Source organism: Colletes latitarsis, chromosome 10 (genome assembly GCF_051014445.1).
Source record: "Colletes latitarsis isolate SP2378_abdomen chromosome 10, iyColLati1, whole genome shotgun sequence".
Taxonomy (NCBI): domain Eukaryota; kingdom Metazoa; phylum Arthropoda; class Insecta; order Hymenoptera; family Colletidae; genus Colletes; species Colletes latitarsis.
Genome location: NC_135143.1, coordinates 7,120,115 through 7,134,137, shown reverse-complemented (window position 1 = coordinate 7,134,137; position 14,023 = coordinate 7,120,115). Strand labels below are relative to the sequence as shown.

The 14,023-nt window shown below is 35.6% G+C and overlaps 1 pseudogene; it reads left to right on the top strand.

Moving 5' to 3' along the window:
• The first annotated feature begins 7,642 nt into the window (after positions 1–7,642).
• LOC143347201 (uncharacterized) lies at positions 7,643–13,100 on the top strand (annotated as a pseudogene).
• The last annotated feature ends 923 nt before the right edge of the window (positions 13,101–14,023 follow it).

Sequence of the window (14,023 nt, the reverse complement as noted above, 5' to 3'; positions counted from 1 at the left end):
TCCGCCGAAAAATTTAGGCACCCTGTTACTCCCTGTCGATTTTTCTTAAAAATTCGTTTTCCATTTTGAATACATTTGTTTGACGCTGTACGGAAATGTTGTTTAATACTCTTTTATAGATATCCGTGAGCTCTATCTCACCACTAAATTTCAATTAAATTTATTGACTATTGTAGGAGTTATGGCTGTTTGAAAATTGGACCACTTTTGTGGGGTTTTTCTAAATTTACGGTGTTAAGGAACAACTTTTCCAATATTCTTAGAATTTCTACATATTCTTGACTGAAATACGCATTGTTTGCATTTTGAAACATTAAAATCGTCCAATCCATTCAGGAGTTATGATGTTTCAAAGATACATATGAAATTTCAGGTAAACATTTCTGGCCACATATTATATTTTCGATAATGATTTTTTTTCTCGAAAACGCGTAAGATTTTGGGGGTATTTCTATTCACCAAAAATGATTGTAATTGCCCCCCGCAAACGAAAATATTTTTTTAGAACGATTTGGAATTTTCTTTTTCGTCGAAAAGTTTTAGTAGAATATTCCTTCAGACATTATATTTTCAATAATGAATTTCTTTCTCAAAACTAAGTAGGATTCCGGGGTTGTGTCTATTGACCAAAAATGATTGTAATTGACCCCTGCAGTCAAAAATATTTTTTCCAGAACGATTTGAAATTTTTTTTTTCGACGAAAAATTTTCCGGTCGACATGGAACTTAAACGTTAATAAATGTTTAACGAAGCCTCAATCAACAAATTGTTACTCTTGATTTTCATCTTATTTTGGCCTCTAGAATCTCCCATTCAAATTTTTTTCAGAGGTGGCCGAACAATACAGTACACGCACCAGGCGACTAAGCAGGTCAAAAACGAAACGCTCCTTCTTTTTCCTTTCCTACTACAACATAAGCCGCCACATTCGTGACATTTCTTCAGACACTTCGGTATTACAAATTACCAATAATAGGTATTCCAAATCTGTTTCATCGTCGAATGTTTTTCTCCTCCAATCGTATGAAGATGGATGACCATGGAAACATCGTCGATAGTGAGACTTTCTCGTGCCTTTGTCTCGCGAATGCATCTCTTTAAACACAGGTTCGAGTGATAAAGTGCAGCCAGGTACGGCGGAAAAGGGAGGGTGTCTAACGAAAAGCGCCCTCGAGTGATGTTCGAAGGCGAAGAGAAACGTCTAATGCTGTAGTGGCATTTGCATACTTGGGTATTCATGCAAGGAAAGCTTTCGTCGGCGCATTACACGATCCGGAATTGTTGTGCGAATACGCGACAGCTCTCGTGAAGTAACTACGTGAACGGCGAAGAGAGGATACTATCTTCAAGATATATTGTTATGTATAAGTTGGCGTGTCGAGTCCTGAAAGCTACATGCACGCCGTACATTATGGCCTTACTAATTTAACACGTTTCCTACTGATTTTTGGTTACCTTTTCTTCAAGTCACGTGGACCGTATGCATCCCATGCTACCAAGTTTAGTAGTTTTGCTTCTGACGTATGCTCTATAATATTTACTACAGTCAAAATTATTATCAACAAAGCAATAAATTTGATTGAATTTTAAATTTAATTTAAAGCATTTAAATATCGAGCATACATCAAGTATAATAGTTTTGCTCTGGCGCATGCTTTATAATATTTACTGTGGTCGAAATTATTATTAAGAAAAATTTGTAGATTTTGAGATGCATCACAGAACAAAGCAACAAATGTAACTAAATTTTAAATTTGATTTAAAGCATTAAACTTAATTTAAAAATTTTGTATTGCAAGAAGGTTACTACTGTTTATTTGTCTCCCAGTTTTTACAATGTCTTGTTTACATAAACCGCGATAGTAACACGCAAACCCATTTGGGTCGTCTAAATTAAATTTTCTCTTCCACTGTACTCGATGTTTTGCAATCTATAGACTTTTTACGCGATTTGTTTAATGCAGGTTTTCGTCCCATTTTCGGTCGCTTAATATTGTTACATGATCGGAAAATACGTCGAATGTTGCGTACATTTGCCGTGACACTTGCTTCACGAGCAATTTCCCTCGCAGTGGCAAGCGAGTTTCAGGCAACGTTAATAATATATTGTTTTTTACACACAGATAAAACTCGTTCGAAATTACTTTACAACTTCGATTTAATTTCTCGTGAATTATACGAAATAATTTGACGGTCGTAGGTACCCGTTTAAAATTGATAAATAATGCTCGTAGCACGCGGCATTATACACACAGGAGTTATAAAATATCGTCGAGCGCGTATCCTCCAGTCACAGTAACTTTCAATTTGTCGCGCGACGTCAAACACTCGCAGGAAACTTCGCCACTCAATTTCCGGCGCAGCAATTTCCCGTAGCGCGAGAGCTAAACACGAGACATCTCCTTAGTCTGTAGGAAAGACGCTTTCGGGATCGGCTCGTCTACTCGAGCCAATATTATCAATTGTTCCGTAGACCCTGATAATGAAATAAAACTGACTGCTTATTTTCATTTACTTGCGACGCGGTAAAGTATTCGCCCGAGACTTTGTCTCATTCACCCGGCTCGAATAATTGCTTCGATTATTTATAAGATTTTCTCTTGACAGATTAAAGCAATATGTACTCTTCGCTCGTGTACCGATACTCGTCTACTTTGAAGAACTCCTCTTCTTTTCTTTCATCTCCTATCCGTTTTGCGCCCTCTCTCCCTGTTTTCACCCAGCCTATCACTCTTTCTCTCTCTTTCGCTCACTGTGCCCCTCTCGTTCTGTCTTTGAAAGCCTAATCCGATTACGATGGAACGAGGTGTCCGTTCGGGTGTAACTCCGCGATAATGGATATTGCTATTCAAAGTATTTCTCGCGTTAAATGACGTTCTCCCTGGGCTCGCCCGAGGGGAAGATTTTGCGGTTCGATGCGACACTTAATTTTTCTTATCCCCGCCTAACTTCTAATGTCTAAGGCGATATTTCATGCCTTCGTGCGTTATTTAGCCGAGCATTAACCAACCGACGCTGATATTTGTAGCGTTACAAGTTTCGATACGAGCAATGGGTTTAAGCTGTCGGCAGACCATGCAGGCAGTGACACTAGTGATGGACGTAAGCAAATAACCCATTCGACTCATAAGTTGGCGTGTCGAGTCCCGAAAGCTACATGCACGCCGTAGATTATGGCCTAACTAAATTAACACGTTTCTTACCGATTTTTCGTTACCTCTTCTTCAAGTCACGTGGATCATATGCATCTCATGCTATCAAGTTTAATAGTTTTGCTTCTGACCTATACTTATAATATTTACTATGGTTGAAATTATTATCAGGAAATATATGTAGAGTTCAAGATGCATTACAGAACAAATCAATAAATTTGATTGAATTTTAAATTTAATTTAAAGCATTTAAATATCGAGCATACATCAAGTATAATTGTTTTGCTTCTGACGTATGCTTATAATATTTATAATGGTCCAAATTATTATCAAGAAAGATGTGTAGATTTTGAGATGCATTACAGAACAAATCAATAAATTTGATTGAATTTTAAATTTAATTTAAAGCATTTGAATATCGAACATATATCAAGTTTATAGTTTTGCCTCTGACGTATGCTCTATAATATTTACAATGGTCCAAATTATAATCAAGAAAAATGTGTAGATTTTGAGATGCATCACAGAACAAAACAACAAATGTGACTAAATTTTAAATTTGATTTAAAGCATTAAACTTAAGTTTGAAATTTTGTTTTGCAAGAAAGTTACTACTGTTTATTTGTCTCCCAGTTTTTATAATGTCTTGTTTACATGAACCACAATAGCAACATTACAACATTACAATAGTGATATTTACACTTTACAAGTTAGGAAAATTTCCATTAAAAAAAAGAGGAAACTAAAATCATCATCTATTATAGAATTGGCCAATCCAATAGTTAAAAGATATCCTCTAGCTTTGATAAAAAACATGTTCCACTGTATATGGAGAACAAAACCCGTTAGAAAATTTTAATATAGGAGTCGTATATAATATGATGAAAAGTCAGCGTATCGTATTTTATAACTTGTTAGATTTTCTCATAGAAGTTTGTGCGTTCATTTTTCCGTCGGGATTGGCAAACAATTTAAATTCACCGAGGGGTTCGAGGCTCTAGGACCTCGATAAGTGGCGCTTGACATTGAATTATGAATGCGTAGCGATGCGAGAGAAGGGAGGGTGTCTAAAGACGAAACGCTAGCGCCAAGAGGGTGACAGTAGGTGGTAGAAGCGTGCCGCAACCGATGCCACATCGTAGGTATTATAAGTTCTGTTGAATCCTTCGTGGGAATCAGCGGCTTGCTCTTGTGAGACTCACCTCCGCATTACTACTAGCTCGTCCCAAGTGTAATCTCTAAGCTTCTAAAAGGTACTCGCTCCTTTCGATCCCAACCACTCCGTTATACTCTATCTACGCCATCTCTTTCTGTAACTCTAAATCAAGGACGACTTGGAAATTTCTATATCCCCACCTCTGACAATAATAGGTGTCACGCTATTTAGTCTAGTCGCATAAAAATTTCAAGCTTCTCCCTGATGGATGCGAATTTATACGCCATACGTCGCAAAATACAGTAGCAGAGAAAATAGAATAGACACGTGTTAATCATATATGGTACCTCAGTATTGTTGGTTTTCTGAGAAAAATATGCAGTTTGTCTTGCCTACCACTATTGGGCACTTGATTTGTTGAACGATTCATATTTTTTTGCAAAACAATCAGATAAAATTTAGTATCAAATTCTGGTTAGCTTCCGATGTAAATGGAAAGTATATAGCAAAGATGAAAGGAGAATATCTTCAGTTTCCACTGTCTTAGAAAACTCTAACAACGCGTATTAAAGCTAGTAGTCGATCCGATTTTCCGTTTTGAAGATATTGTAATTTATGCAAAGGGGTAATTTTTTAATTTCCACTATTTCTCTCTTCATCTAACGTGTCGGACCTCTCTCTCGCGCGTGAGTAGTGAAAGTCATGACCAGGAAGTCGTAATATTTCCAAGAATTTACTGCTCACTGTTTACTGTTTACACGCGCGGTCATTGACCTCGCGGCGATGCCAACAATGAAAAGTAAACAAAGCTTCGAATCCTTATATCTCCGATATAGTCTTGAATGAACACTCATTTTAAAGGGAGGTTCATCCTCTATCCAATGACTATACCAGCTACTATAATTTTTGCTGTCTTCTATGTTTATTTTAATATTTAATTTGACAGTATGTATCCAAAGAAGTTTTAGCAATTCTTATTGATCATACGACTGGTGTGCGATAAAATTGGATTCTAAATTGTTTATTTAATTGAAAATGAACTTAAATTTATGTACAGGATGTTTGTGTAATTACTAGCCAGCATTTTTTCGTAAATAATTGTTTTCCCTGAAATTAACTACGATATCGATTTGAAACAAAATTCGTTTCCAAGGGCAATTCATCTATTATCTGATGAGAATTAAAGTACTAAGTATGAACATTTAGAATAAAATTATTGAATGTTCTTCTACAGATCTTTAGAATGAATTAAGAAAAAATGTATAATATAAAAAAGAAAGATATCTTACGAATAAACTTTAAACACACAACTTTCTATACATATAATAAAAAAATTAGAAGTACGGTGCCTCGTAAAAGAGTAAAAGAAAGACTTGTCATTTGACCAGTCGTAGTAGGCATGGGTATACATGAAGTGTCAAATATTTTTAAACTACCCTTTTCTCTAAATAAGAAATTATATGTAGACATAAAGGTCTAAAATTCTTGGAAATAAATTATAGACAATGTCAGACGATTAGCATAAAAGTATGAAATGTCAGTTGGTGCTAAAATATATTTAATCGTAATTTGTATATACAGGGTGTTCGGCCATTCCTGGGAAAAATTTTAATGGGAGATTCTAGAGGCCAAAATAAGACGAAAATCAAGAATACCAATTTGTTGATTGAGTTTCGCTTGTAGAACGGTAATCTGCGAACAGCTGCGTGCGTTCTAGTGGTTCTTACTCACGAAACTGTAAAGTTGTCGTTACGTTACTAAGTAGAGTTTCTACAGGAGGAATTTTAAACGTTTATTAACTTTTTAACGAAGCCTCAATCAACAAATTTGTATTCTTGATTTTCGTCTTATGTTGGCCTCTATCTCCCATTAAAATTTTTCCCAGTGGTGACCGCACACCCTGTATTTTATTAATTTAATTCCTACGAATAAATTTCGAATAGTCGTTTTAACGAAAACAATTTGGATAATCAAGGGGAGTAATCATCGCGTTAAATAAAAGCGTTGTATCAGACGGTAAATAAATCTCCTTTTCGTTTAAATTAAGTTATCCTGAACGAAATCGAAAAACACGTAGATCGAAGCGCAAAAAATTAAAATGAAAGTTATCGCGACAGGGGCCGTTAATATTCATGGAAAGTTCCGGCTAGTTTTCTCTCGGTTCCGTTTTTTCATTTCCATTTCTACGCGCGTGGAAACAGTTTGTTTATACGTTCACGCATCGGGCGGATCTATGTAGATGCGTGCGGTTGAATTTTATTACACGACAAAAGGCCGTCGATAATTGCGCGATCGGTGCAATCAAACGTAGCCAACAATGGACAATATACATATAATATCCGTATCACATCAAACGGCGAGCTGATCTAGAATGCCTCGCGAAATTTTCAGATGCATAATGGCCGATTGCGTAAAGCAATTTCGCGGGTCATTGCCACTGAAAGGCATCGGCCCCTTCAGCCGTCTCGATGAATCGATGTCCTCGTGGGATCCACTAATTTTTCCGTCGAACGGTTCGAATCTCTGTAATGGTAAGGCGTTATTTATTTCTCCAGGTTTAAATAAAATTACTCCTCGCATTAACAAGTATTTTATAGGAATACTTTGAGCATATTGCAATCGGTAAATCAAACGTTATTCGACCGCGTGGGTGGAAATTATACACGTACATGTAATAATCACGCTTTGCGTATTGAGTGGAAACTGATCGATATAGAAGAAGAGAATTATAATGCAATAGATAAGCTTTAATTGGCAGCGATGCGGAAATTTTAACTATTAAAGCAAAGGACCAATTTACTGCCACTGTCCTATTTAGAATATAATGGATAAAATATGATAAAAAAGGCAGCGCTTGATATTTGTTGTCATTAAGTTATCATAAAATATTTAAAAGAAAGCCAATTAGAAGATTGAGAATAATGATTTCTTTACTAGCGATAGGGGAATCAAGATACTAAAGAAAATGTTGTGATTATAGCAGTTGAGTTATAAGAATAATACAATTTTACGTTAGATAAGCATCATAGAAAATAATAGCAATCGTATTACAACGATCAAGTTCTTTATTTGATATTTAGTTGACAGTGTTTATAGTATTGTAGCATGTATTTTCATTTATAGATATATGCATCACAAAGATATTAGCAAGTTTCATTAATAAATTTGATCTTTGGTTAAGAGGTCCTGTGGGTTTTTTTTATCCAAAGTGTACTCGTATAGTCAAATATAGGGAATGGTGTAGAGTTTAGAAGGTATGAAGACATTGAAGATTGCTATAAAATGCACAAATTGGACTTTGTTACAAACTATGACTCGTGATCTATTACAAAGATGGAGCATTTCTATGTATCGAATAACGTATCCTATCCACCACAGAGCGCGTTCCGTCGGATGGTAGTGCAAGTCGCGCAACAAGTCACGAAATTTCCTGACGTTTTCTTTGTAATTAAATACGAGAAGACAGACGACAAAGGGCTTAATTACTTCGCGGCGCTATTATCCGGATTAAAGGCAAGACGGTGTCTCTTGAAGAGAGTACAAGACTGAATGGAAAAATGCCTTCAAGAGAAAGGTCCCACTATCGAATTGCCCGACATTGATTGGAACCTGGTAATTACCTTGGATTTGTGATTACTTCCGAGACGATTCGTTTCGACGTTTTCTTGTTACGTATAGTAGTAGTAAGTAACTTCGCTATTACGACGTTCTCTACTTTTCGAACAGGGGTCATCGAATATTCGTACAGTCGACCCTCCTATAACGTGGGTAATTCATACCACGTTAAGTGAAACAAATAAAGTCATACAAAAGCAGACATATCGATCTATGATATAAATTCTCATAAATAAAATAGGGAAATAATTTTAACTATCTTTAATAATTTTAAGCAGGGACCAAAAATAATAGTTATGAGAAAATAGATGTATTGAAATGACGAGTGTAGATATTTATTTACTTGAGTTTATTTGTAAAAAGTTTTCTAAGAAAGTTTAAAAAAATGCGTTTCACGCTAGAATACCCCTTTAATTTCGTGTCTATTTTCCATTGATCCAGAAAAATTTGAATAAAAAATAAAAATTTTCATGGTATCCTATGCTTCTTGCCATTCATAAGATTTGGTGCGTGGGGAATAAATCCTTGAAGAGATATTTCGCCGCCTGGATACTTGGGAAAAGACGTAGTAAAATCAAGACGTAAATTTTATTCAGATAGAAAATTTCGTTCGCGTAAAAATAACAGGAAAAATAATTTGCAAAATGTATTTTATACGTTCTTGAATACTTCATCGTTTATCCCAAGAATATTTCTTAGAAATAGACTGAAAAAGCAGCAATGGAAAGAACCAAATTTCCACAGGACATATTTTATTACGATAGTCGAAAATGACATAGAGAATTACGATGACGAAAGTGAGAAGAAGATGAAAACAATTTCGCGATTTTCGAGTATTTGGACAATGTGGAATTAGGTACAAAAAAATTATAGGCAATAATCTGTAATTTATATTCTTTCGTATTTTGCGTCCTAGTGTCCAGATATACAGGCTGTTCGGCCAATCCTGGGAAAAATTTTAATAGAGGATTCTAGAGGCGAAAATAAGACGAAAATCAAGAATACCAATCTGTTGATGGAGGCTTCGTTAAAAAGTTATTAACAATTAAATTTAAAAATTTCAAATCGTTCTGGAAAAATTATTTTCGGTTGCGAAGGTCACTTACAATCATTTTTGGTGAATACACATACTTCCGAAATCCTACCCACTTTCGAGAAAAAAATTCGAGTAAGTGCTGCAAGTTTTGGGTGAAAAAAAAGATTTTCGGATCGTCTTGGAAAAATTATTTTTAGTTGCAGGGGTCAATTGCAAGTATTTTTGGTCAACAGACATACCCCCGAAATCCTACTCAGTTTCGAGAAAAAAATTCCTTACCGAAAATATAATTTCTGGCCAGAAATGGTTCCCACATTCAAATCTTTAAAACGTCATAACTCCTGAACGGATTGGACGATTTTAATGTTTAAAAAAGCAAACTATGCGTATTTTGGTGGGGAATACGTTCAAATCGTAAAAATATCCGAAAAGTTGATTCTTGATCCCTCAAAATGAGAAAAACCCCATAAAAATGGTCCAATTTTCAGACAGCCATAACTTCTACAATGGTGAATATATTTCAATGAAACTTTTTTCTGAAGTAGAGCTCAGGAGTACCTACAAAAAGGTATTAGACAACTTTTCTGTAGAGCGTCAAACAAAATTACTAAAAATGAAAAAGTAATGTTTAAGAGAAATCGACAGGGGGTAGGTGCTTAAATTTTTCGACGAAAAAAAAAATTTTTAATTAATTCTGAAAAAATTATTTTCGGTTGCGGGTGTCAATTACAATCATTTTTGGTGAATAGACATACCCCCGAAATCCTACCCACTTTCTAGAAAAAAATTCGAGGTGTGAAATTTTTTGATGGAAAAAAAAAATTTCAAATCGCTTTGGAAAAATTATTTTCGGTTGCGGGGGTCAATTACAATCATGTTTCGTGAATAGACATACCCCCGAAATCTTGCGCATTTTCGAGAAAAAAATTCAGTACGGTCGGAACTTTAAACGTTAATAACTGTTTAACAAAGCCTTCATCAACAAATTGGTATTCTTGACTTTCGTCTTATATTGGCCTCTAGAATTCGCGATTAAACTTTATCCCAGGGGTGGCCGAACACCCTGTATATTATATCACATATACCACATACGTATATAAAGTTTAGAAAAAACTTTTAAGAAAATGTATATCGGTTCACGAGCCTCTGTATAGTATTGATATCAGCGTTTTGAATTTGATTTTTTTTTTATATCATTTTCGATATCAACCACCTTAAAAATCCTAAATGACTAAGTTCTAGACGAATTATAGGTAATAATTTATAATTTTCATTTAGATTCTTTCGCATTTTGTGGCCTAATGTCCTCCTAATGTAAAAAAATGTTAATTGGTTTACAAGCCTTTATGTAGTATTGATATCAGAATTTTGAATTTGATTTTCTTTAATTTCATATTCGACAGTAGCTTAAAAATCCTAAATTAAGTTTCAGAAAGATGAATCTTGAATTTTTCTATGTTTTCAGCCCACTGTGAAACGTTCCTAATCTCGAATGACCATTCTTTATTCTCGTTTCGAATCGTCCTCTTCATACTAGCGATTCTTCGGCGGCTCGTTATGTAGTATTGATGTCAGAATTTTGAATTTGATTGCTTTAAATTTCATATTCGACAATACCTTAAAAATCCTAAATTAAGTTTTAGAAAGATGAATCTTGAATTTTTCTACGTTTTCAGCTCACTGTGAAACGTTCCCAATCTCGAATGACCATTCTTTATTTTTGTTTCGAATCAACCTCTCCATATTAGCGATTCTTTGGCGGCTCGTTATGGGATACAGGGTCCGAAAACGCAGCATTACCATCATCATCGATGCAAGGGAACGTCATTGGCTTAATTGGTGTTGGTCGGTCGAACGTTTCGCCGGTGGTTGGCATGTATTTGCTGCAACCATGCAGTTGAGCGCAGCCACGCGTGATTTCCCTCTGCACGGCCATCTGCACGCATCACAAACCCCGAAAGGGTGCTCTTTCACCCAGCCACCATCGGTCGGGCGGCCTGGTGGGTGGCAGGAGATATTGCTGGTTGCCTGGGTGAAGAGTCGAGATGGCGACTGCGGGGCTGCCGGTGGTCTGAAAAGCGACCGTGTGCAAGTTCCAAAACAAACATACGACTTGAACGGGTCGAATCGTTTTCTGGTTGGAAATCTGCCTGGAAAATCGACACGAACTTTGTACAGAAAGACCGCTCCGAGTTATGACCGTAGAGTTGGCTGGCTGCGTTGCCGCAGCTCGTCATTTCCAAACACTGCTTGTTTTTTCAACGCCATTCGCGGAGCCTCTGTATTCTGGCTGCGACAAATCCCCGCCGCTGGTGTTTCAGACCTCTAGCCCAGATGTTATAGAAAGTTTGTTGTATTCGACGCATTAAACAGTTGGAATTCGTCGATATTTTCGTACGTATTTGGATCAGCCGTTTCCCAAACTTTTTATTCTACCACCAAACTGGCTTTTGATCCTAGTGTGTCACGATCTGATTCACAGAATTTTTACAGAATTTTTTTTATATTTCAATTGTTGATTGTCGTTTAGCTAATACTATCGAGCACCTTAAGGGTGTATTGCTGTCTAAACTGTCATTTTTCCAGCATTATGTGATTCTTTTTTTAATGGCAGGTAGGCTGTTTTGTATTGAGATTTTTCAGATATATTTATTCATCTTATAAGTATGTATAGTATTTTTTTCATCAAAAAATATTAAAAATTGTGGAAGTTATATCTTCTTGTTTAATGGCTCTTCTAAAAAAGGTGTTCCATTGGATTCAACGATTCCAGAAGATCCGTTAATCCGAAACAGAGGGGGCTAAAGTATCTTCATTAGGAAGGGTGTAGTTACAGCAGGAACTAGGGGGAAGTCAAAATCTTGATAAATAAAGGAATGGCTGCACTTCAAGTTTCGAATTTCTATTTTTTAACTTCTCTTTTGTTTTTAAAATATTAAAAAAATTAGTAAAACTCAACGTTTTTTAAAATCTCTTGTTCCAGCGATAACGGCGCATCTGTTGAATATTCTCTTTAAATTTGAAGTTAATTGGTCTGCTAGATCTTGAAATATCGTGGAAGCCAGTGGATCACCTTTTTTAGGAGAGCCATTGAACAAGAAGTTATAACTCCCACAATTTTTAATATTTTTTTATGATACAAATATTGTATATACTTATAAGACGAATAAATGTATCTGCTAAATCACAAAAGAAAGGTCGGAAAAATGATAGTCTAGACAACAATACTTAAGGGGGAACTGCATTTATATCTTTCAAAAAGTCGAATTTTCGCTTTTGGCAGAGAAAGTTAGTTTGAGCATTCAATAATATAATACAAACCGTTTTAAATCGAAATTCGAAGTGTTATGAAAGTTATAGCCAGTAAACGTGACTCGTTACGAAGCAGGTCGTCCATATGGCGATGAATTAACAGTTGTAAAAAGTGAATGTATCGGCCATGTCGAAAATAGAATGGATTCGAAATATTAAAAAAAAAAGAAAACTTGGTGGGAAAGGTAAAGGCAAATTAACGGATGCCATTACAAACAAACTGACTACGTATTACGGCTTAGCAATTCGGAGGAATATTAATAGCGTTGAAAAAATAAAAAACGATATTATGGCGGCGTTTTATCATATCTTTTCAACAAAGAAACATCCAAATCATGAAAATTGCCAATCTGGAACCGATAGCTAGTGCAGTTGCAAATGACTGTTGCTCAAGAAAAAGATCCTAAACTTTTAGATCTTCCTGCACTACTCCACCAAGATTTAAAAGAACATCTTCTTCTCATTTATGAAGATTTATCTAGAGAAGATTTACTTTAAAGATGCTTGGGTGGCCATACACAGGATGCAAACGAAAGTTTCAACTCGACCATTTGGCCCATGGCTCCTAAGTACCTGCATTCCGGCTTAAAAATATTTGAAATAGCTTCCTGTATAGCTGATGCAGTATTTAATGAAGGCTACAGTTCCGTTTTAACAATGATGAACGAGTTGAATATCATTATTGGTACACAGTGCAAGCTATTTGCCAAAAATAGCTTATCTGAGACGAAAGAAGCTCGAACTGCCCGAAAAGAAGAATTACTTCAAAATAATCAGTTTTCTGAGGAACCTGAAGGACCATTGTATGGGCCTGGAATCGCAAATTAATCGGTAGGTCACTGGAATCAATAGTTTTTCTGTGTAGAAACTTCAAACGCGTTTTTCTCAAAACTGCATTTTTCAAATTTGCGAAACGGATAACTCAAAAACTAATTGACCGAACATATTGTTTTCTAGATATACCTAAAAGTTTGAAGTTATCACTTTTACAAAGTACTTTTTTCTAGATAGAAGTAGCAAAAATTGTGTCAAAAATAGAAGTTTTTTTTTAAAAAAGACGCCAAATTCAGAATTTTTTAATTGTTCATGTTTTTATTGGTTTATCTATAGCGTAATTATATCATTAATCGAAAAATACTTTTCTGTTTTATATCCATAAACATAATTAAGGAAATTACGCAAAATGATAAGTCGCGCGAGAGTACGCCTGCAAGACTGTAAAACAAAGCCGTCATTTTTTTTCGTTTGTTAAAATAAAAAATTTTGTTTAATACCCTGAAACAATAATAAGATGTGAAAATTTCAGAAATAATAGATTGTCTTATTACATTAAATAAAATTCCTGAAAAACGTCTCATTTTCTGGCATTTAAAGGGATATCCCCTGTTAAAGGAACGCGCATAAGAAGAAGAAAAGTATTTTTTATCATTAGGCAGACTGGTATTCCGCGATGAATCATTTCGAAGGTTAGGTAATTCTTCTTTCAAGGACGGAAAGAAGGGAATGCGATAGAAATTGCAATCGGCAAAACCAAACGCTTCACGCAGGGGCAATCTATTTGCTCGTTCTCAAGAAATCCGCATTCCATTTAGGTATAGTCCTCTATTACCTTTCTATCTTCCCTATCACCATAAAATTACGGATACGTCAAGGAGGCGCAGTAACACGGGAGAAGGAAACGATCCCTCAAATCAGATCGGACAAGACCCTTTGAACGATTCGACGCTACGAGGAATTGCACGGCGATTGCC